A 22,030-nucleotide genomic window follows, 5' to 3' on the forward strand; every position below is an offset into this window, starting at 1 on the left:
ATCGGGCACAGGGTGCTGGGTGCAAATGCCAGTGCTGCCCCCTGTCATCCTTTTGGTTTTAAAAGGAGTACAGCTCCGTTTCCAAACTTTGCCAACCACAGGCTGGCTGGCAGCTTGAAGGAACTGCCATGAAATTGGTCTAATGAAACATTCCTGGCAGAGCTTCAGGATGGAGAAAGTGCAGTTTGTCCTCAACTGAGCTGAGGTCCAATGAGCTGAGTTTCCTGGCTCAGAGCAGAGGCCGTGAGCATCACGTCTCACAGTCTGTGTCACCTGGGCAGAGCCGTTAGGCAGGGGCTGCTAGTGGGGAGATGCCAAGGTTTTCCATGAAGATGATTGCTCAGATATGCCTGAGTTCAGATGGAGGGGCCCATTGCCCTACCAGGAAGTGGAAGATGCTTGGGGGTGAGGCAGCTCGTGCTTTCCCATGCCTGTAGGACCTTACAGTGCTGTGCCTTTCCACATACCTACCCCACCTTCTTTGTTTCCCATGCAGGGGTCATCATTAATCCAGTGGGTGGCACCAAGAATGCCCGGACAGCCCCACTGCAGTGCGTCTCTGTGGCAGAAGGACACACCAAGCCTGTGCTCTGCCTGGATGCCACCGATGAACTGCTTTTCACTGCCTAAGCAGGTATATGTTGGACAGAACAGGTGTGGGGGCTGCTGGCTTTTTATGCGCTAGTCTCATAGATCTCCCCAGGCTGGCGTGGGGAATTGGGGTGCATGGCAGGGATGGCTCCTTCTGGGCTGCTCCCCTGTCCCTGCCTTCTGATGTCCAGGTGCTGGAGCAGGCTGGCTCCATTTCCCTGGAGTGGAGCTGTGGGTGGTGGGAGGCAGCGCTTGGGAAGGAGTCGGTGCCTCCACGCCACGGAGGAACTCCCCAGCCCAACTCTCTCAGGCACGTTCTTCTTCCTACAGACCGGAGCTGTAAGATGTGGAACTTGGTGACAGGTCAGGAAATTGCTTCCCTCAAGGGTCACCCAAATAATGTTGTTTCCATCAAGTACTGCAGCCACACGGGGTTGGTGTTCACCGTGTCAACGTCGTACATCAAAGTACGGGGACATCTGGGACTCAGCGCACTGCATCCGCACCCTGACGTATGTAGTGGGAAGAGTGGCTGTGGGGGACTGTGGGCAGCTCTGGCTTTGCAGAAGATGGTGTGAGGAACTCCTGGGGTCCCACAGGCTGGAAACAGAGCCCAGCTGTTTTAGGATCAGTGCCTACAGCTGTAGAAAACAGGGAGGCTTAGGGAGATCTTGGAATGGAATCTGTGGGGACCCTCTGCAGCAAAGGCTCAAAGGAAAGGACCTGGAAGAGCTTTTCAGCCCTTCCTGGGGGTGGCCAAGAGCACCAGCAAGAAGGGATGGGGATTTTCTTTTTTGCTTCAACTAATATGCCAGAGGAAGACGACCACATTAACCCAGCTGTATTTGTTGTTGTTGTTTATCTACAGCATGAAGCATTTCACTTGGAAAGTCTCTGCTGCCACTCATCGTACAACAGACTTAAAGCACAGCACTTGGCACCTAGCAGTGCTGTGAAGGGTTGGAAAGGCAGCGCATCATTGTGCTGAGGGCCAAGAGACGGTTCAGACAACAGAAGCATTTGTCCACATTTCTGACATGAAGGCTGTCGCCTCCCGATCCGGCGACAAATCAAGGCTGCTGTGTGAAAGTACCGTGCCTCCGCACACGGGAACGGACGGGACTCACACACAGTGTGTAACACCGAATGTACCAGCTTAATGCCACGCCACAAACCTACCCAATACCCAACAGGGGGGACCAGTCAATGCTGCTCATCAGCCATCAACCCCAGATGCTGGAGAAGGCAGACCATGTTGTGGTGCTGGAGCATGACACGATGGCTGAGACGGGGACACCCACCGAACTGAGGACCCGCAATGGACCCTTGTAAGAGGCCATGCTTTTTACATTACTGTCTCAAAGTTTGCTGAAATGGACAAGTTCAGGCAAGTCCTGACCAAGGTTCCAGGACTGAGACACACAGGAACCAAGGTTCGAGAAATCCCTTTGTTTAGGAGATGGACAAGTCGGGGAGCTACCAAAGGGAGATAAGATACTGATTAATGGCCCTTAAGTGGTCTTTTGTGTTGGCCTATCTCAAGGAAGATGGCCATCTCTGAGGACTAATGTCCCTCAAGTGGTCTTCCATGTTGGCCCATCTCAAGGAAGATTGACAACTCTGAGGAAATCACAGGACTCTGACCTGAGCGGTCCCGAAATGTCTCGAAGGCTGGAAAGAAGGATAAAAAGGGCACGGACAAACCCCAAATTTGAGGTTTTTTGACACCAGATGCCTCACTATGGAAACAAGGATGTTTTCTGTCATCAGATGCCTCTCTACGCGAGCGCCTGCATGCTGAAGAAGATGCCTGCATGCTGAAGAACCTTTGTGGGCATCTAGGTATCTGACCTCAGATTCCTCCACCGTTGTCCTACTGCTGCCTATTATCTCTTCTGGGATTGCTGCTCGAGACTCTGCTCTGAGGGACCTCGCTGCCCAAGACTCCACTTCCTGAGACCTTGCTATTCTGACCATCTTCTCTGCATTTCATCGATCTGTGGCCTGCTACTTCGCTGCTGCTCTCCCCTACGCTTATTTTGCCCCGGACCAACGTTAACAACGTGCTATGGGACGCTGCTGCATTCAGGAGGTGACTATTCCCCGCTTTAACGTAATTCTTGCTCTTTTCTACCTTTTTCTATCGCCTACTTTCCCTTCCCCATCACCCTAATTTTGGCATTTGTCCCTCTCCCTTCCCCATCTCCTCAACTGTCTATTATTTCCAATAAACTGGAATCAACTGTCTATTATTTCCAATAAACTGGAATGTATTTCCAATAAACGGATCAACATTTGAATGTTCTTCTTAATCTCACCCGGGCATAACATATCAAAAGAACCTTTGCCTCACTCCTAAATTGAAGCGAGACAACCCTACAGCCGGCTGCTGCAGCACTGAGGACCACAGGGCAGCTGGAGTGGGATGCGATGGGACATGGGGAGCTGTGGCTGTCTCCGCTCCCCGCTGCAGGATGGGAAGAGTGGGATGCTCTGGGATTTGTATGGAATAAAGTGGAGATGTTTTGTAGAGGAGCAGGTTGGGATGGGGGGTGTGGGCAGCTCAGCCTCAGTGCATGGTTGGTTATGGAAGCTGGGTGTCTGCCCTCAGAATGTGGCTGTGGCAGCACTGTGGGTTATGGGGGGGAAGCACAGCTCAGCCCAATACTGGATGAACTTTCCAGTCACGTCTTCATGCCAAAGCGTTGCAGATAGCACAGGGAGTGCAAAGGGGAGGAGGAGAGCAGCAGTGTGAAATGGAGCAATGGGCAAAGAGTGTGGGGTGGGGGGAGGAGGGATGAGGAGAGGTCCCCTCATCCACCCCAACCCTGAGCACAGCACAGAGCAGAATGCAGGCAGGCTGAGCACAGAACAGCCCAACACTTTATTTCACAAGAAGCAGCACAGGAAAAGCATAACAGCATAGGAAGCAGAGGGAGATGTGAGAGGTAGAGGGGATGGGGCTGTGTTCATCACCGACCCCAAATGCTCGTGTGGCCAGTTGGCCCCTTGCAGGCTGAAGCACAGCACTCAGACGGTTTGGTTACTTCCTGTGTGAAGAAGAAGAGATGGTGTCCCATAGGGCCACGTTCACATCCCAGCCCTCAGCTCCCTGCAGAGTCCCAGCCCAGCCCTGGTGCAGCACCACAAGGAGCACAAGGAGCACAGGGACCCCTTCCAACCCCCAGCCCCACACCGCAGCTGTGCTCGAGTTGCTGGTTCCACCTTCCTGGCCTGTAAGGTAAGAAGAGCCATTGTCTCAGCCCAGTTTGTAGGAGGGAGGCAAGGTTCTTTGATATGCGTATACATGGTGCGGGATTAAGAAACAACGGTTCAAACATTGGTCCGACCAGTTTATTACAAGACTTTATCAGGGAGATGGGGAAGGGGAGGACGGACGCTATTATGGTGTAGGGTGATGGGGAAGGGAATGCAGTAAAAATATGAAATAGAAGCAAGGAGTCTCTGTAGGAAGCAAGAGGGAGATATTCACCACCATGGATCCATCGAGGTTTGTAGTTCAGTCATTGGTCTTCAGTCGTGGTGGGTCGTCAGGCGTTGTTCTGTTAATGGTGACCACGATGACAATTTCCAATGGTAGCACCAACTTATTTATATGTCCAAAGTGGTCAAGTCAGCTCTCTTTGGAGTGACAGCTCGAATCCAAAGTAGTTGAGTCAGCACTCCTTGGAATGGAAGCTTCTGGCTCTGGGATCTTAGCAGAAATTCCTTTGTTCCCATCTTCTGAGCCTTGCCAGCAGATAAGAGGGAGCAGGGATACCCATCCGCATCCTGTTTTTCACAGGGCACGATGGCTTCATTACCTAGATTTCCCACACCCAGCTGGAGCTATTTAGTCCCGGGCCAGATCTTCCGCTCATAAACAGTCCTGAGCACTCTTCTGGAGGCAAACAGCTCTGAAGGAAGGTGCTTTCAAATATTCAGATACCCAAAAAGTGATATTGATTGTCACACGGTAGCACCCATTACTTGCCACTTCAATAAATCATTGAGAGTCTTCTCACAAGAAACACCTCAGGAAGCAAGCTTGGAGCCAGAAAACAAGGAAGGACTCTCACAGCCATGACCCCCAGCCCTGTTCTTGCTGTGGGGCATGGAGCAGCTTTGAGCACCAGGAAGGGGAACCCTGGGAGAAAGCGGGGACCCCAATGCTGCCCTGGCACTGGGCAGAGGTGGGGGACAGCGCTGCCCTCATCACTCACTGGGCGCCGTGTTGTAGCCTTTCTCCTTCTTCCCTGCAGACAGAGAGATGCATCAGCACAGGTTCACATCACAGCCAGGCTGAGGGCTCCTGAGGGAGCCTCAAATCCCCCCACAGCCCCCACTGTCCTCCTACACCCCTCCACTTTTACGTGCATGGCGTCTGTAGATGATGAATCCATGGCCAGCCATGATGGCAATGGCCACAATGGCGACAACCACCCCCACCACGTTGGGCACCAGGCTGGACTGTGACCGCTCTGGGGGAAGGCAGAGCTGTCAGCAGGGGAAGGGGCAGCCCAGAGCCCCCCAGCCCCACATCCCCTCACTCACCCTATGAGTAGAGGCTGGGTTGGGGCAGGCTGGCGTGCTCCACGCAGCACTGGTACTTGTCCCCGTCCCCAGGCACCGTGTCGATGGTGACCAAGGTGTGGTAGGTGCCGTAGCTGTTGGGCACGATGCCCCCCGAGTGGGTGTCCTGGCCCAGCACCATGCTGTCCTTCATCCAACTGACGGCGATAGGCTGTGGGTAGAAGCCGTGAGCGTGGCAGGACAAGGTCAGGATCCCGTCGGCCTTCTTCCCCCACACTCACACTTCGGGTTGCTCTGAAGGTGGGCGGCAGTGAGGGCCGGGCTGAGCTCCCCACGCTGAGCCCCCGCCCCACCTGCAGTCTCACACCGCAGGCCCCCCCTCACCTGTCCTCCCCAGCTCTGCCTTCCCGTTCTCTACATGTCTTTGCAGCCACTGCACACAGGTTTGCTCCAGGTAATGTTTCCGTCTCTCAGCATAACCAGGTTCCTCCCACGCTCTCTTGGTAGGAACTGCCTCTGGAACCGCTGCAGTAAACATCATCGTGTCTTTGTCGAAGGCAATGAAGTCTCTCCCATCATAGCCATACTGATGATAGCCCCGGGTGGTGCCGTCCTCGAGGATGTCACAGCCCAACATCCGCTGCCATGTGTGAGACCCTGAAACACAGCCAGGCAGGGGTTGATGGGCCCCTCCAGCTCCAGGGGACCCACTGTACTGGGGATGGGGTTGGGGTCCCCCAGGGTCGAGCTCGGTGGGGCTGTGACGGGCAGCCCCGGGACGGTGCCGCCGGGCAGGACCAGCCCTGGGGGGTGCGGGCGGCAGTGCACCATGGAGCCCCATCCCACAGCATGGAGCCGCGGTGCCAGCTGTGCTCACCGCCGCTCTGCTTGTGGCGCCGTGCCGCATTGACCAGGCTCACGCGGCTATTCTGCTCATTGCTCAGTGCTCTCTGGGTGTTCCTGTCCCAGTACTCGGGATCCACAGCTCCAGGTGCCTTCATCCACTCGGTGCAGGGCACGTAGCTCCGACCAGAGCTGTTGTAGTGCACGAAGATTTCGCCATCCACGTACCCCACTTCAAAGAACCAGGGCTGCTCGGGGCCGGAATCCGTCATCCCTATTTCCAAGTACCGCATGGAGTGGAGCTCTGCGGGGTCGGAGCGTGGCGACCCCCCCTTTTTTATTAATTAGCAAGCTACTGCCTATAGAATAACAACACTACTTATATTAATAACATAACCATTATAACTCAATCAAGGCCTCGATTGACAATACTCTAGATGTGAAAAAAGAGACAAGTCAAACACAGCATAACAACATTACTGTTAAACCTACTAAAAAGAACAAACACGTTTGCTCTGCAACCTAAGTTTCTGCAACCTGGAAATAAATCCATGAGGGTCCCATTGTGTTCACATGTCACTAGTTAGGAAAAGTCTTCAACTTTCATATACTCTGATATATTGATTTTTAATGGCCACTAACTATTGTGCAACAAATGCTTTTAGGATGCTCATAACCATGCCTTTGAGCTAATAATTGATAATTGAACTTTATGAAGTTGCATGTCAGATAGAACCAGTTTTAGAGGACAAATGTGCTGGAGTATCACTAGGGGCATTATTACTTATTGACCCTTGAGAAACAGCAAACCGTGTTGGTGGTGGTTGCGACAGGCGGTGCCAGCAGGGCCTTCCCTGCTTCAAAGTGCACCTTTCCTCTCTCACCCATCACAGATTCTCTCCTGCATTCAGGGTCCGAAGGATTTCTTCCAGTTGTACACCATATCCGCATGGCCAGTGCGTGATACAGAGCCCAAGTGGAACAGCTGCCTGGAAAACAGAATAAACTATCAAATTTAGTTCTATTAGTATGCACTTTTGTCTCAAGTGATGCATGGTCATATTTTTAAAATCCCAATTAGTTGGGTGTAAGAAACGTATCCATTCTACGATACAGGGTCATCCCTTTGCCTGGGATTCCTTTCCAGGTTTTGTCTTTGCAAATTAAGAAAAGCTAATTAATAGGCTAATAACATCATGAGTGAGCAGTACTAACATACTAAAAGAGCTATTCCCATAGATTACAGCACTGATTACATCAAATCCTTTCTTTAACACACATTTGATCTATGGATAATGCCTAAAATTCTAATTCTTGAGACTGCATTGGTAACACTGAAAATCACACACTATGTCAAACCATTACTAATATTATTTATAACACCGCAAGTTACAAAGCAATTCCACTAGGAAAGAAACACACAACACAGTTACTATAAAGGCTGGATGCTATTTTCTGCCTTGAGATGAGACCAACAACGTATTCTGGTGGTGTTAGTAACAACCGCACAAGATTAGAAGTGTCTAGTGTCATATGAGTATCCTCAGTGAAAATCCATTGAATGATTTGCTTAGAAGCTTCAGATCGTTTCTCATAGTCAGTCACAGTCTTACCAGCCTGCTGTAACAATTTCCAATGATGCACTTCCCACCGAGCAGCTCCCTGCTGATCGTCTATCAGCGGGCAAGCGAGCTGAAACACAGCTTGACACGGTCCCTCCAATATCATGTCTCTAATGACTCCAGACCAACGCAAAGGTGGAGGATCGCTACGTGTGGGGGGGAATCGCATAGACAGGGGCTGTAAAGACATCGGTGAAACGCTCGAAGAGACTGATGCCTCCTTCGTACGCAGTTCTAAGTCCTGCAGCTCCTCAGTTAATGTTTTATTATGTTCCTCCAACGCTTTCTCATTCCCACCATTATCCGAGTCGCTTTCACTCTCAGGAGCTTCTTGCTGCTCTGCACACCCCTCAGCCCCCCCCCACCGCACCTTCCTCACCAGCCAAAACCGGATCTGCCAGAGACGTTGAAGAGGTCGAGGACGGGGGATTATTCGGGGCTTCTGCGGCAGCCCTGACTTGTGAGGCTGATGAGCAAACAGAGTACGAACCTCCTGGTAACAGGGAGTCAAGCTCTGACCTTGACTGAGCACTAGGTCCGGATAGAGCTTGTACCACAGCAGCAGCAATCTGCCGCTCGGCTTGCATATTCTTCAGTGTATATATTTTGTATTCCTTATTTTTGGAGATAACAAAGTCCTACATATGGTCGACTATTTCTCAACATTCGGCTACAGTGAACATCAGTGCCACCTCCTGAAGGTGTCCATTCATATGAGCCCATTTTACCAGCTCGGATATGCATTTAGGAGATACCTGCTCCCCTGTCTTAGAGAGAATACATTTGAGCAGTTCCTCCACAGCTTCCCACAACATCGTGGATGGCAGAGAACGGGATGGTACCCCGATGAGAGGTGAGTGCCATCCCCCCCCCCCCCACAGTTCTTTATTGCCCCCACCTCATTATTTGTGGTTCCTATCCCTTTATTTTGTTCTCTCCCCCATATTTGTGCCCTCACTCTGTGTTTATTTTGCTCACCCCCCCTCCGCCCCCGCAATTTTTTCAAACCAGCTTCGTCTGCACCAGCAAGCACCTGCGGGACCCTGAAGCTGGTGGGGGACGTGGGGACCCCCCTGAGAGGGGAGAGCGCGACAGCCGCTTGGACTGGGAGCAGGAGCCGGAGCCTGAGGAGCGGGGGAGGCGAGAGCAGGATGGGCAGAGGGGCAGGGGGCGTGGGCAAAGCTGTGGGTGAGTCAGTGATGTATGGGTGCATCTGTTGTGGGGTGGTGCTGAATGGGGTGGAAGCTGTGCTGACCTCACCCCCACACAGCTGTGCCTTTGTCACCTACAAGAAGATGGAATCAGCTGACCAGGCTCTGGGGATCCCTGGGTGAGCTGGGGGGCACTGGGGGGGCACAGGGACGGTGTGGGGGTGCCAGCAGTGCTGAGTCCCTGCCCCCATCCTGTGCCCCAACAGCCGTAAAGAACAGTGCCAAGGGCTCACACCGCGACAAGCGGGCGCAGGTGGTGTACAATGAGGACCTCTTCGGGGGGCAATAAAGGTTTAGTGCACACAGCAGTGGTGTGGCAGGGTGACAATGGGACAGCGGGAGAACGGGGATGGGGGAACTGTGGGACACGGGGAGCTGCAATGGGGGAGGCTGAGTGGTGACCAGCTGCACACACACCTGTAACTGAACTGCCAGCCTCACCTGGCTGTGGTGCTGAGCATGCTGGGCTGCCTGGCCCTGCTCTCAGCAGCACTGTGTCCTCCCTCCCAGCCCCCACAATTCCACTGATACAGTTATGTCTGTTAGAGAGATTCACACTGCATGGAATGTGCCACGGCCAATAGCAACTGAAGGCTTCAGAGCCAAATAAGTGTGAGGAGGCCGTGCTGGAGCTCATCTCTTCCATGGAGCTCATAACAGCAGCACAGCAGTAACCCTGGTGGCAGCAGCACCAGGATGTTGCTGGAGCAGCACTCCTGGCTCCCCTCCTGCTCCCTCCAAGAGCTGCAGGCAGACGTACAGCACTGCTGTCCTGTGCCAGGTTTATTTAAAAACACAGCTGAGAGCCGCCGGCATAAACAGAGGAGCCTGACTACGTTCATACAATATCTTAAATAGAAGGCAAATACAAAAGGAAAAGATAAAATATTTACAGTAACAGTGGCAGACACGACATGGGCACAGTCCCACCCAGAGTCAGCAGAAAACCACTCAATACCCTGCTGAAGCACAGAGTCACCACGGCGTCCTCCAGCAGGGCCAGGGCTGCACTGTGCCCACAGCAGGGCTGGGATGGCTGCACTCTGAACTGAGACAAGCGAAGCGCACACGTGTTGGCTTCCAGAAATCATCAGCACAGCATCAAGCTCTGCCAGCAAACAGCACTGGAAATCCAGCAAAAGGGAAAGGAGGGAATAACGCAGCAGTGGCGTGCAGCTCCCGCTTCTCACACTGCTGCTGCATCACTGCTGATAACTGGAAGGCAGGGAGCACCCCCCGCCTTGGTGGCACATTTGGTCCAAAACAAAAGAATAATTCTGCTCCCTCCCACCCCCACATTGTCATTAAGTTGCCTTAAAGGATTCAAGTCATAAACAAAAGCATACACCAAAAATACTCAAGAGCTGGCAGAACTCCAGGCTAGACATGGGGACTGCCCGAGAAGCACCGAAGAAGCTTCCAGCTGCACCCAACGCTGAGCATGGCCAAGGGAGGAGGAAGGAAGGAGCTTGAGGTTGAAGCCTTCAGAGCGTCACTGAATCAGGAGATCAATTGCCAGGCACTGCAGCACACAGATGGACGTCCTTCTGGGCTGTCACAGAACTGCTTTGTCCTCTTGCTGCTGAAAGGAGCCAACCAGGATCAGGGAATGGATGCACAGGGCCTCAACTCTGACCAGCAGGAAAACTCAGGACAATGGAATGCAGTCTGCCAATCTTTTACCAGTTCAGCTGTGCTTTAAGACTCATTATTGTGAAGCCTCCTTTAGTAAAGTATCACCCTGGGGTATCCAACCAAAAAGAAAAGGTTTTTATTAAATTAAAGGATTTTTTTTTGTTGTTGTTGTTTTGTTGTTTTTTTGGTTTTTTGTTTGTTTGTTTGTGTTTTTTGTTTTTTTTTTTAACATACTATAATAACTACTACGCAGTTCAACAGTCAGTCATCTCAGAAAGTTCACGAAGGAAATCATCCTCATCCTTCTCCAGGTCCAAGTCAATTTCTGCTTCCATTTCCCCTCCTGAGATTTCCGAGATGAACTTTTCAGTGTCATCTTCTACAGCCTTGGTGAGCAGGCTGACCTCCGGCAGGGCTGGAGCAGCAGTCTGGGAAGAAGGAAGACAAAGTCAATGATTGCTCAGGAGATCCTTCCTCTGCAGCGCTTCTCCTTCAGCACTGCTGAGCCTTAACCCAACACGCGGGCTAAGGGGCTCCTGAAGGATGTTAACAACCACGTGAAGGCTGCAGAGCACCTCAGGTCTTTTTAACAATGCAGCAGTAATGGACAAATTCCTTCACACTACAGAGGAATCACAGGGCTGCAGAGCATTGTGCACACACTGCCATTCATCCAGCATCCTGCACACAGTGACTACTTTGAAAGGAAACCTGCAGAACATTTCAGTTCTCCACACTTTCTGCAGCAGTTGTATCTCAGTATCAGCCTGACCAGGACAGCACTGACACTTCTTCCCCTCCTTACCAAAGCTGCTTTTTTAGCTGGAGGCTCCTCTTCTTCAGTGCTCGTTTAAATCAGCACAGTGCTAGAGCTGTTACATACCACATTCTATTTGAGCAACAGAAAGTCATTCCTGTTCCCCTACACAACATCCACCCACAGTCTGATTTCATTGAACACGAAGCCATCGTGACCTTTTTGTATCCAGTGCTCCCACGTTAACCTCACAAGTTGTACCTGGTGCCAGCAGGGTTACTGCCTCACTGCCAGATACAATCAGATCAATTCTGAGTTTGAGGAGTGCAAAGCTGTCTGGGAAAGCCATTGAAAGTACCAGGATTGTGAAACATGGCTGCAGCTCTTCACCAAAGGCAGGAAGGTAGGAATGCACTCATGATGGTGGCACATGGTGAGCAGTGAGACATGAGAACATGTGAAGAAATTGTGTCACTGTGTCCATCTTCAGAAGGGACTCACCTCTGCGGGTGCAGAGACAGCTTTAGGAGCAGCCCTGTTCCATTCCACAGTCTTTTCCTCTTCTCTTCCAGGTGCTTTAAAACAAGGAAAAAGAAAATCACTTGGTCAACAGCAAGCATAGAAAGAAACCTGAGTGCCAGCGTTTCCTCCATGTGCTTATTTCCTCACATTCAATAACAAAGAACACGAGAGAGGCGACATCTCGCAGTCCATACAGTATCCAAGCTCTTCCCTCCTTCACATGCTGTCTCTTCACAAAGCCTCTCTCACCTGCCCAATGAATAACTCACCCCCCTGACCTTTCTGACAGAGGTTGGCCCCCATGTTAAAAACTCAATCCATGCTTTACAAACACATTTACATATTAAAACAAGCAACACGCCAAAGATGAAGATAACCTTGGTGTCAACACACAGAACATGCCACACCAAAAACATGGCAGAAAGAAAGTACAGGAGAAACTGAATTACAAAACCTCACAGCGAATGAATTCTCCAGAATGAAGCAGGCAGACACCACGGATTCAATGGAAAAACACATGGATGGACATCCTGGCACTTCCTGCCTTTGCATTTGGTAAGAAACAGCCCAGGCAATTCTAAGCAAACTCCATTTGCTTGACAGGGGAAGCACTTCAGCAGAGCAGACAGTGAAACACCTCGTTACCTGCTGGCTTTGCGATCTGCTGCATCCGCAGGGCTTTCTCCTGCTTGATTTCTTCCAAGCTTTTAATATGCATTTCTTCCAATCGCTTGATTTTACGCGGTGGCTCTTCCAGTTTCACGTTACCAGGCTCAGGTGGAGGGAAAATTCTCTTCTTCTTGCGCTTATCCTTAGATCTCTTCTCAGTAAGAACCTCTTCTACTTTTTGCTTCTCTTCTTCCAGTCGTCTCTTCTTCCAGATCTCCCCTGCTGGCTTGGCACCCTTCTCTGTCATCATCAAGAAAGGAGAAGCGTAAGGATTACAAGAAATTCCAACGAGAGCTCAAGTTTCCAGATTTGTCATAATATTACAGAATATACGTGTTCCCAACAACAACGCTCCTGAGAAAGAATAAGCAGAAAGCCTAGAGAATCTGTGCAGCAAACACCGATGACCATTTACCTCTCCTTGGTGCTCTGTCAACCTCGATCTTCTTCCCCAGCCTTTCTACGAGGCTACGCTTCAGCGGAAGGCCACTGACATCAGCTACAGAGAGAAAACAACAACATTCCTAAGATAATTCCTTTGGAGAAAGATTTTTACAAGTCAACCACAAACTTTGGTTTCTCCAAGTGTATGTTCTCAAATTCACCTTTCAGCTGCTACACTTGTGTGCCACTTGGAGTCATCACAGACCCATGACACACTTTCCTCCCTCCTGCTTCAGCAGTGCCCTCCCATTTACGTGGAGGCAGCCAAACAGCAGCTCACAAGCAGCCCTTACCTACAGAGGATTTCCGTTTTCCAGGTTTATCAGCAGTATTCGGTTGACTCACAGGCACCTCCCCTAAAACAAAGAAAAACAAAGTGCTTATTTGACAGAAACCAACAGAATTACTGTCTTGTGAGCCCATTTCCCACCCAAAACAAATACAACCAAAAGACACCACTTTGACAGCCCTGACACAAAATAATATTGCAACTGTAATGCACTCAGGGTAAGTCCCAATTGTAATTTCTCCATTCCACTTAGGAGCCACCAAATGGAAGCAAAGGTACTCATCATTACCCTGCTTTGCAGGCAGCATCACAGTGCTGACCAGTGTCCGCACATTCTCCTTCTTAGGCACACGAACAATCTGAGATTTGAGCCGATGAGCAGGAGCTCCTGAAGGTCCTTCTGATCCAAGTGTTTTTATTCCAGCATTCAAACTGTCATCTGGGAACACAGAGCAGTAAATGAGACCGAGGGACAGAGGCACACGCTGAGGACCACAGCTCTGCAAACTGCCTCCTGCTCAGAAGCATGCAGAACAAACCCTGTCAGCTCTCCCCACAGCTAAGAGCACCATGGACCTGATGTCTGTCTGCTGCCCTCCTTTCATCCTTCTGGATATTAAAAGTAGGCTTTATCCCTTACTTTATCCCATCCATATGACATTAGATTCCTCTATCAGCAAATGTGGCTTTCACCACTGGTTGAAAAGATGCACATACAGGCACTTAAACTCCATGCTGTGGCCTCGTCTTGCTCTAATGATGTAAACAAAGGAGTTTACCTTCCTAATCTGAAAGGCACATGAAGTTACAAGGTAGGAACAAGATCATGGAAATAGCTGATTCCATTCAGCAACCCTATGTTCTGTTGTGTTTGTACAATGAATTGCTTTGGAGTTAATTGGCAAGTGCTTCTGATTAATCCTGGAATACCTTGTTTTGTATCAGCATCAGATTTTGTAGTGGAAATTATCTGCAATCCAAGATGGTTTTCTTCAGCTGATTGCTGGACAGGTGTTTTTGTTTCTTCTCCCTCCTTAGAAAGCTGGTCTGTACAAGCAAAGAGAAAATCAGTCTCTTCAGTTATGCGGTAGGAATTCAATCAGATTATCCACTGCACAAAGATGGCAGGCAAGGCTGAAAACCCACACAGATAAATGCTGAGTCTCCACTTGCCCATCCAAATGGCTTCTCTGTGAACAAGGAAATCCCCCCCTACACAACATTCATCTCCCTGACACCCAGTAAAAGCTTAAATGCAGGAGAACAACCTGCAAGGCAAAGGCCACAGGAGCAGAGAGAAGCTGAGCATGCAAGATAAAACTGAGGTATCAGAAGCACACAAAGTTCAGCTCTGAACCTATCTATCAGCTCACAAGTGAACGTTACCTGGCGTTCTTTATGACACTATACCCACCTGTGAATAATAGAGTTAATCTTTCGTACCTAAAAAAGACAAACTCACTTTGGCTTGGTGGAAAGAAAACCCCATTGAGGTAACGTCCCTTGGTGTGATGGAAGGCACAGTTGGATTTCTGGCAGCCTGCTGGCTGGTTCTCCCAGTAGCAGGAAATCATGCTGCGTTTTTTCTGAAGACAGAAAGGAAGAAGAGCTGATGGTAACGTGGACCTAAGATCTGCAAAGGGAGACTGAGCTCCAGATGGTGCCAGTGAGCAGACTGCCACAAAGCAGCACTCAAACACCACTCTGAAGAGTGCGCAGGCTGGGAGCACCAGGCTCACTGAGCTTTCCTAGCATTCTGTGGGTGAGGACACCAGTTTAGAAGGGGTTAAACTAACACACCTTGCAGAATGCTTGTCTGATTGATGTGGTTCTTTAGTATCTGTTGATAGAACACTGTTGGTATCAACTACAAGAATATTCTGCTATGATATACCAATGCCATTGAGCTCTCTTCCCTCTGCTTCCTCCCCTATTCTTAACCGTAGGAACCATCATCATTTCAAAGCAAATGAACCTAATCTGCAAAAGCACATTCAGCCCACCTAAAGAAATGAGAAGTGGGTTTGGTGATAAACTCTGAGGAGCCAACACTCACAGTGATCTCCATGTGCCTGAACCTGCAGACATTCCTGAAGCAGCGGCCCTCCTTCCACAGCGTGCAGATGGTTTCATTGCCCAAAGCGGCTTCACAGTGCCTGAAGGGACAGTTGTCTCCCTGTAACCCAATGGAAACCAAGAGAGGAAAATGAAATAGTACAGCCTGAGAACTGGCCATGCTTTGAGCTCATTTTTAGCGAATTGCTCTATTGTACAATGCAATTAGTTATGAAGTTTGCTGAAGACCAGTAATACTTCTACTTATTCTACCCATTCCTCTTAACTTCAGAACTGAAAGAAAGAAAAAATGAAGGAAAAAACCCAAGCAGACCTTTTTACAAGTGGAATAGAAGTAGAAATAGCAATCATTTCCTTTAATCGACATGCTGGACCAGCGCACAGAAGCAGTTCTGGTCTCGGGGATCTCTGTGCAGCTCTTCCTGTGCTTCTCAAAGAGCTGGCTCGTGCTTCCTTGGACTGAAAGTCTTCTACAGTCTTGATCAGTGAAATCTTTTGAAAAGGAACCCTAAGCAAAACACCAAAAAGCAGAAAAGGATGAGGAATGCCCACCCGTCTTCCCAGCTTTGTTCTCTTCATTCAATCAGTCTCTCAGGAGCAGTTGTTTCAAAACATTGCCCTCCTCAACACTGGTCAAACTCTAGTAACATCACTCTGACTCAGCACGGAGTCCCTGGGCTGCACGGCTGCAAGCCCTCCAATGGAGCCCCTCCTTCAACATCACGAGTGACAGCAGTGAGTAACCCCAACACATTTGTCTGACCGCTGCAGGTCTTCAAGCTCAACCACCTGGACAACCTCAGCAAATACAGTGATCTTCAAAGCTTTGCAGTTCACTTCTCCTGTAGGCCGAACCAACACTGAATCCGTGAATTAATTAATTATAACAGGTTAGGAAGAATTTTCCTCCTCACTTTGCCTATGTCAAATTCTGTAAGTTGGAATTTCTGGTCTTCAAGGATTCTTCACCTTTGAAGAATCCACAAAAACCATCCTCCGTCTTTATTACCTGTACAGCAAAAGCATGCCAGTGCGTATCAATACACAAATCCACACACATGTGCCTGTATACTGTAACTCAGCACTGCATGGAGCTGCAGCACGATCTGCTCAGCCACAACAAGGGTTTGGGTTGGTTCATTTTTTTTTTTCTTTTCTGATGTAAAAATCAAATATTTTGATATTTTAGATTTGTTTTGTTGTTGTATTTTTTAAGGTACCAAATGCAGTAAAACCTGCAACCAGGCCAGACAGAAGATCAAATTCAAGTGATTCAGAACTCTTTCATTAAAGTGCTGCACATTTATGAGCTAAGCATTTCCGATAGTCAATAAAAGTTGGAACCTTTTACTCACACAGACACTAGTGAATTTTCGAGGAAATTTTTTTTTTTCGGGTTCTCAAGTTAGTTGCTGGATTGACTGCATGACAAAGGGAACAAAAACAGCACTTAAGGACAAAGTTCCCTTCCCTCCTCCAATACTGATAGAAATGCTGCCTTTTTACCTTTAGTACCTTCACAACGGATTGGCAGACTCCTACGTTCCTAAAGACCTCAATGCTGCTCAGCACAGACACCGGGCACCAACTGTCACTGGACTCTGCACCGTGGAACACGCACACAGCTCAGCACTTCTGTTTCCTCACAATTGGAAGGGTTCTGGAATTGGGAGCATGAAGCGGACTAGAAATACCTCACATCCCTCTGCTCCTTACAAGCCCTTCCATTTTAAAACAAGATAAGCCCAGACACATCTGTTAGCACAGCAGCCCAAATGCTAACCAGAACACACAGTGTGTAACGCTGAAAGTACCAGTTTAATGCCGCGCCACAAACCCTATATAGTGGTACAGGTGACCGCCCCTATCAGATACCCGTGACCTCCATGACTCCAGCCCTGGTGCACGCAGGCACCACCTGCCCAATACCCAACATCTCCCCCCTCTTTATCATCTCCAGCCCCTGTAAAGGTTCCCCCACGTACTCCCTGTTACCCCAAAGGTGATTTGCACATTTAAGGCTATTCCGCAAATGAATCAATCATTAAACATATGCGAAAAACAATGAAACTGTCATAATAACATACCGAAGAGATGCAGCTGCAGTGACTACAAACCTGAAAGCACACAACAGCAATCTGCCTAAAAATTGTGAAATGCTGTATGGCAACACTTAGTCAACTTGTAGAGAACGGTGCATTCAAGTTCAAGATAACAGCACAGTACACAATGGAGTTACAACTTCTCCAAGTTCAATGTAACACTATTGTACAGAATCTTCGTGGCAATCCAGTTCTGTCCAGTGTGCATTATAATGTCACACTCCATAACCAAATAAGAAGACAAAAACATATTGGCTGTGCAGAATCGTTCTGAATGTCCACCACTGGGGGACTATCCAGGAACAGAAGCATTTGTCCACATTTCTGACATGAAGGCTGTTGCCTCCCAATCCGGTGACAAATCAAGGCTGCTGTGTGAAAGTACCGTGCCTCCGCACACGGGAACGGACGGGACTCACACACAGTGTGTAACACCGAATGTACCAGCTTAATGCCACGCCACAAACCTACCCAATGCCCAACAGGGGGGACCAGTCAATGCTGCTCATCCGCCATCAACCCCGGATGCTGGAGAAGGCAGACCATGTTGTGGTGCCAGAGCATGACACCATGGCTGAGATGGGGACACCCACCGAACTGAGGACCCGCGGTGGACCCTACAGCCGGCTGCTGCAGCACTGAGGACCACAGGGCAGCTGGAGTGGGATGCGATGGGACATGGGGAGCTGTGGCTGTCTCCGCTCCCCGCTGCAGGATGGGAAGAGTGGGATGCTCTGGGATTTGTATGGAATAAAGTGGAGATGTTTTGTAGAGGAGCAGGTTGGGATGTGGGGGGTGGGCAGCTCAGCCTCAGTGCATGGTTGGTTATGGAAGCTGGGTGTCTGCCCTCAGAATGTGGCTGTGGCAGCACTGCGGGTTATGGGGGGGAAGCACAGCTCAGCCCAATACTGGATGAACTTTCCAGTCACGTCTTCATGCCAAAGCGTTGCAGACAGCACAGGGAGTGCAAAGGGGAGGAGGAGAGCAGCAGTGTGAAATGGAGCAATGGGCAAAGAGTGTGGGGTGGGGGGAGGAGGGATGAGGGGAGGTCCCCTCATCCACCCCAAAACCAAGCACGGCACAGAGCAGAATGCAGGCAGGCTGAGCACAGAACAGCCCAACACTTTATTTCACAAGAAGCAGCACAGGAAAAGCATAACAGCATAGGAAGCAGAGGGAGATGTGAGAGGTAGAGGGGATGGGGCTGTGTTCATCACCGACCCCAAATGCTCGTGTGGCCAGTTGGCCCCTTGCAGGCTGAAGCACAGCACTCAGACGGTTTGGTTACTTCCTGTGTGAAGAAGAAGAGATGGTGTCCCATAGGGCCACGTTCACATCCCAACCCTCAGCTCCCTGCAGAGTCCCAGCCCAGCCCTGGTGCAGCACCACAAGGAGCACAAGGAGCACAGGGACCCCTTCCAACCCCCAGCCCCACACCGCAGCTGTGCTCGAGTTGCTGGTTCCACCTTCCTGGCCTGTAAGGTAAGAAGAGCCATTGTCTCAGCCCAGTTTGTAGGAGGGAGGCAAGGTTCTTTGATATACGTATACCTGGTGCGGGATTAAGAAACAACGGTTCAAACATTGGTCCGACCAGTTTATTACAAGACTTTATCAGGGAGATGGGGAAGGGGAGGACGGACGCTATTATGGTGTAGGGTGATGGGGAAGGGAATGCAGTAAAAATATGAAATAGAAGCAAGGAGTCTCTGTAGGAAGCAAGAGGGAGATATTCACCACCATGGATCCATCGAGGTTTGTAGTTCAGTCATTGGTCTTCAGTCGTGGTGGGTCGTCAGGCGTTGTTCTGTTAATGGTGACCACGATGACAATTTCCAATGGTAGCACCAACTTATTTATATGTCCAAAGTGGTCAAGTCAGCTCTCTTTGGAGTGACAGCTTGAATCCAAAGTAGTTGAGTCAGCACTCCTTGGAATGGAAGCTTCTGGCTCTGGGATCTTAGCAGAAATTCCTTTGTTCCCATCTTCTGAGCCTTGCCAGCAGATAAGAGGGAGCAGGGATACCCATCCACATCCTGTTTTTCACAGGGCACGATGGCTTCATTACCCAGTTTTCCCACACCAAGCTGGAGCTATTTAGTCCCGGGCCAGATCTTCCACTCATAAACAGTCCTGAGCACTCTTCTGGAGGCAAACAGCTCTGAAGGAAGGTGCTTTCAAATATTCAAATACCCAAAAAGTGATATTGATTGTCACACGGTAGCACCCATTACTTGCCACTTCAATAAATCATTGAGAGTCTTCTCACAAGAAACACCTCAGGAAGCAAGCTTGGAGCCAGAAAACAAGGAAGGACTCTCACAGCCATGAGCCCCAGCCCTGTTCATGCTGTGGGGCATGGAGCAGCTTTGAGCACCAGGAAGGGGAACCCTGGGAGAAATCGGGGACCTCAATGCTGCCCTGGCACTGGGCAGAGGTGGGGGACAGCGCTGCCCTCATCACTCACTGGGTGCCGTGTTGTAGCCTTTCTCCTTCTTCCCTGCAGACAGAGAGATGCATCAGCACAGGTTCACATCACAGCCAGGCTGAGGGCTCCTGAGGGAGCCTCAAATCCCCCCACAGCCCCCACTGTCCTCCTACACCCCTCCACTTTTACGTGCATGGCGTCTGTAGATGATGAATCCATGGCCAGCCATGATGGCAATGGCCACAATGGCGACAACCACCCCCACCACGTTGGGCACCAGGCTGGACTGTGACCGCTCTGGGGGAAGGCAGAGCTGTCAGCAGGGGAAGGGGCAGCCCAGAGCCCCCCAGCCCCACATCCCCTCACTCACCCTATGAGTAGAGGCTGGGTTGGGGCAGGCTGGCGTGCTCCACGCAGCACTGGTACTTGTCCCCGTCCCCAGGCACCGTGTCGATGGTGACCAAGGTGTGGTAGGTGCCGTAGCTGTTGGGCACGATGCCCCCCGAGTGGGTGTCCTGGCCCAGCACCATGCTGTCCTTCATCCAACTGACGGCGATAGGCTGTGGGTAGAAGCCGTGAGCGTGGCAGGACAAGGTCAGGATCCCGTCGGCCTTCTTCCCCCACACTCACACTTCGGGTTGCTCTGAAGGTGGGCGGCAGTGAGGGCCGGGCTGAGCTCCCCACGCTGAGCCCCCGCCCCACCTGCAGTCTCACACCGCAGGCCCCCCCTCACCTGTCCTCCCCAGCTCTGCCTTCCCGTTCTCTACATGTCTTTGCAGCCACTGCACACAGGTTTGCTCCAGGTAATGTTTCCGTCTCTCAGCATAACCAGGTTCCTCCCACGCTCTCTTGGTAGGAACTGCCTCTGGAACCGCTGCAGTAAACATCATCGTGTCTTTGTCGAAGGCAATGAAGTCTCTCCCATCATAGCCATACTGATGATAGCCCCGGGTGGTGCCGTCCTCGAGGATGTCACAGCCCAACATCCGCTGCCATGTGTGAGACCCTGAAACACAGCCAGGCAGGGGTTGATGGGCCCCTCCAGCTCCAGGGGACCCACTGTACTGGGGATGGGGTTGGGGTCCCCCAGGGTCGAGCTCGGTGGGGCTGTGACAGGCAGCCCCGGGACGGTGCCGCCGGGCAGGACCAGCCCTGGGGGGTGCGGGCGGCAATGCACCATGGAGCCCCATCCCACAGCATGGAGCCGCGGTGCCAGCTGTGCTCACCGCCGCTCTGCTTGTGGCGCCGTGCCGCATTGACCAGGCTCACGCGGCTATTCTGCTCATTGCTCAGTGCTCTCTGGGTGTTCCTGTCCCAGTACTCGGGATCCACAGCTCCAGGTGCCTTCATCCACTCGGTGCAGGGCACGTAGCTCTGACCAGAGCTGTTGTAGTGCACGAAGATTTCGCCATCCACGTACCCCACTTCAAAGAACCAGGGCTGCTCGGGGCCGGAATCCGTCATCCCTATTTCCAAGTACCGCATGGAGTGGAGCTCTGCGGGGTCGGAGCGCGGCGACCCCCCCTTTTTTATTAATTAGCAAGCTACTGCCTATAGAATAACAACACTACTTATATTAATAACATAACCATTATAACTCAATCAAGGCCTCGATTGACAATACTCTAGATGTGAAAAAAGAGACAAGTCAAACACAGCATAACAACATTACTGTTAAACCTACTAAAAAGAACAAACGCGTTTGCTCTGCAACCTAAGTTTCTGCAACCTGGAAATAAATCCATGAGGGTCCCATTGTGTTCACATGTCACTAGTTAGGAAAAGTCTTCAACTTTCATATACTCTGATATATTGATTTTTAATGGCCACTAACTATTGTGCAACAAATGCTTTTAGGATGCTCATAACCATGCCTTTGAGCTAATAATTGATAATTGAACTTTATGAAGTTGCATGTCAGATAGAACCAGTTTTAGAGGACAAATGTGCTGGAGTATCACTAGGGGCATTATTACTTATTGACCCTTGAGAAACAGCAAACCGTGTTGGTGGTGGTTGCGACAGGCGGTGCCAGCAGGGCCTTCCCTGCTTCAAAGTGCACCTTTCCTCTCTCACCCATCACAGATTCTCTCCTGCATTCAGGGTCCGAAGGATTTCTTCCAGTTGTACACCATATCCGCATGGCCAGTGCGTGATACAGAGCCCAAGTGGAACAGCTGCCTGGAAAACAGAATAAACTATCAAATTTAGTTCTATTAGTATGCACTTTTGTCTCAAGTGATGCATGGTCATATTTTTAAAATCCCAATTAGTTGGGTGTAAGAGACATATCCATTCTACGATACAGGGT

At 50.3% G+C, this 22,030-nt stretch overlaps 2 pseudogenes; both read right to left on the minus strand.

Moving 5' to 3' along the window:
* Positions 1 to 2,043: 2,043 nt before the first annotated feature.
* On the minus strand, positions 2,044 to 6,263 carry LOC146757018 (class I histocompatibility antigen, F10 alpha chain-like; annotated as a pseudogene).
* Positions 6,264 to 8,591: 2,328 nt separating this feature from the next.
* LOC146757019 (class I histocompatibility antigen, F10 alpha chain-like) lies at positions 8,592 to 21,410 on the minus strand (annotated as a pseudogene).
* Between the last annotated feature and the right edge of the window lie 620 nt (positions 21,411 to 22,030).

Source organism: Coturnix japonica, chromosome 24 (genome assembly GCF_054131305.1).
Source record: "Coturnix japonica strain WE chromosome 24, WE-NBRP24, whole genome shotgun sequence".
NCBI lineage: Eukaryota > Metazoa > Chordata > Aves > Galliformes > Phasianidae > Coturnix > Coturnix japonica.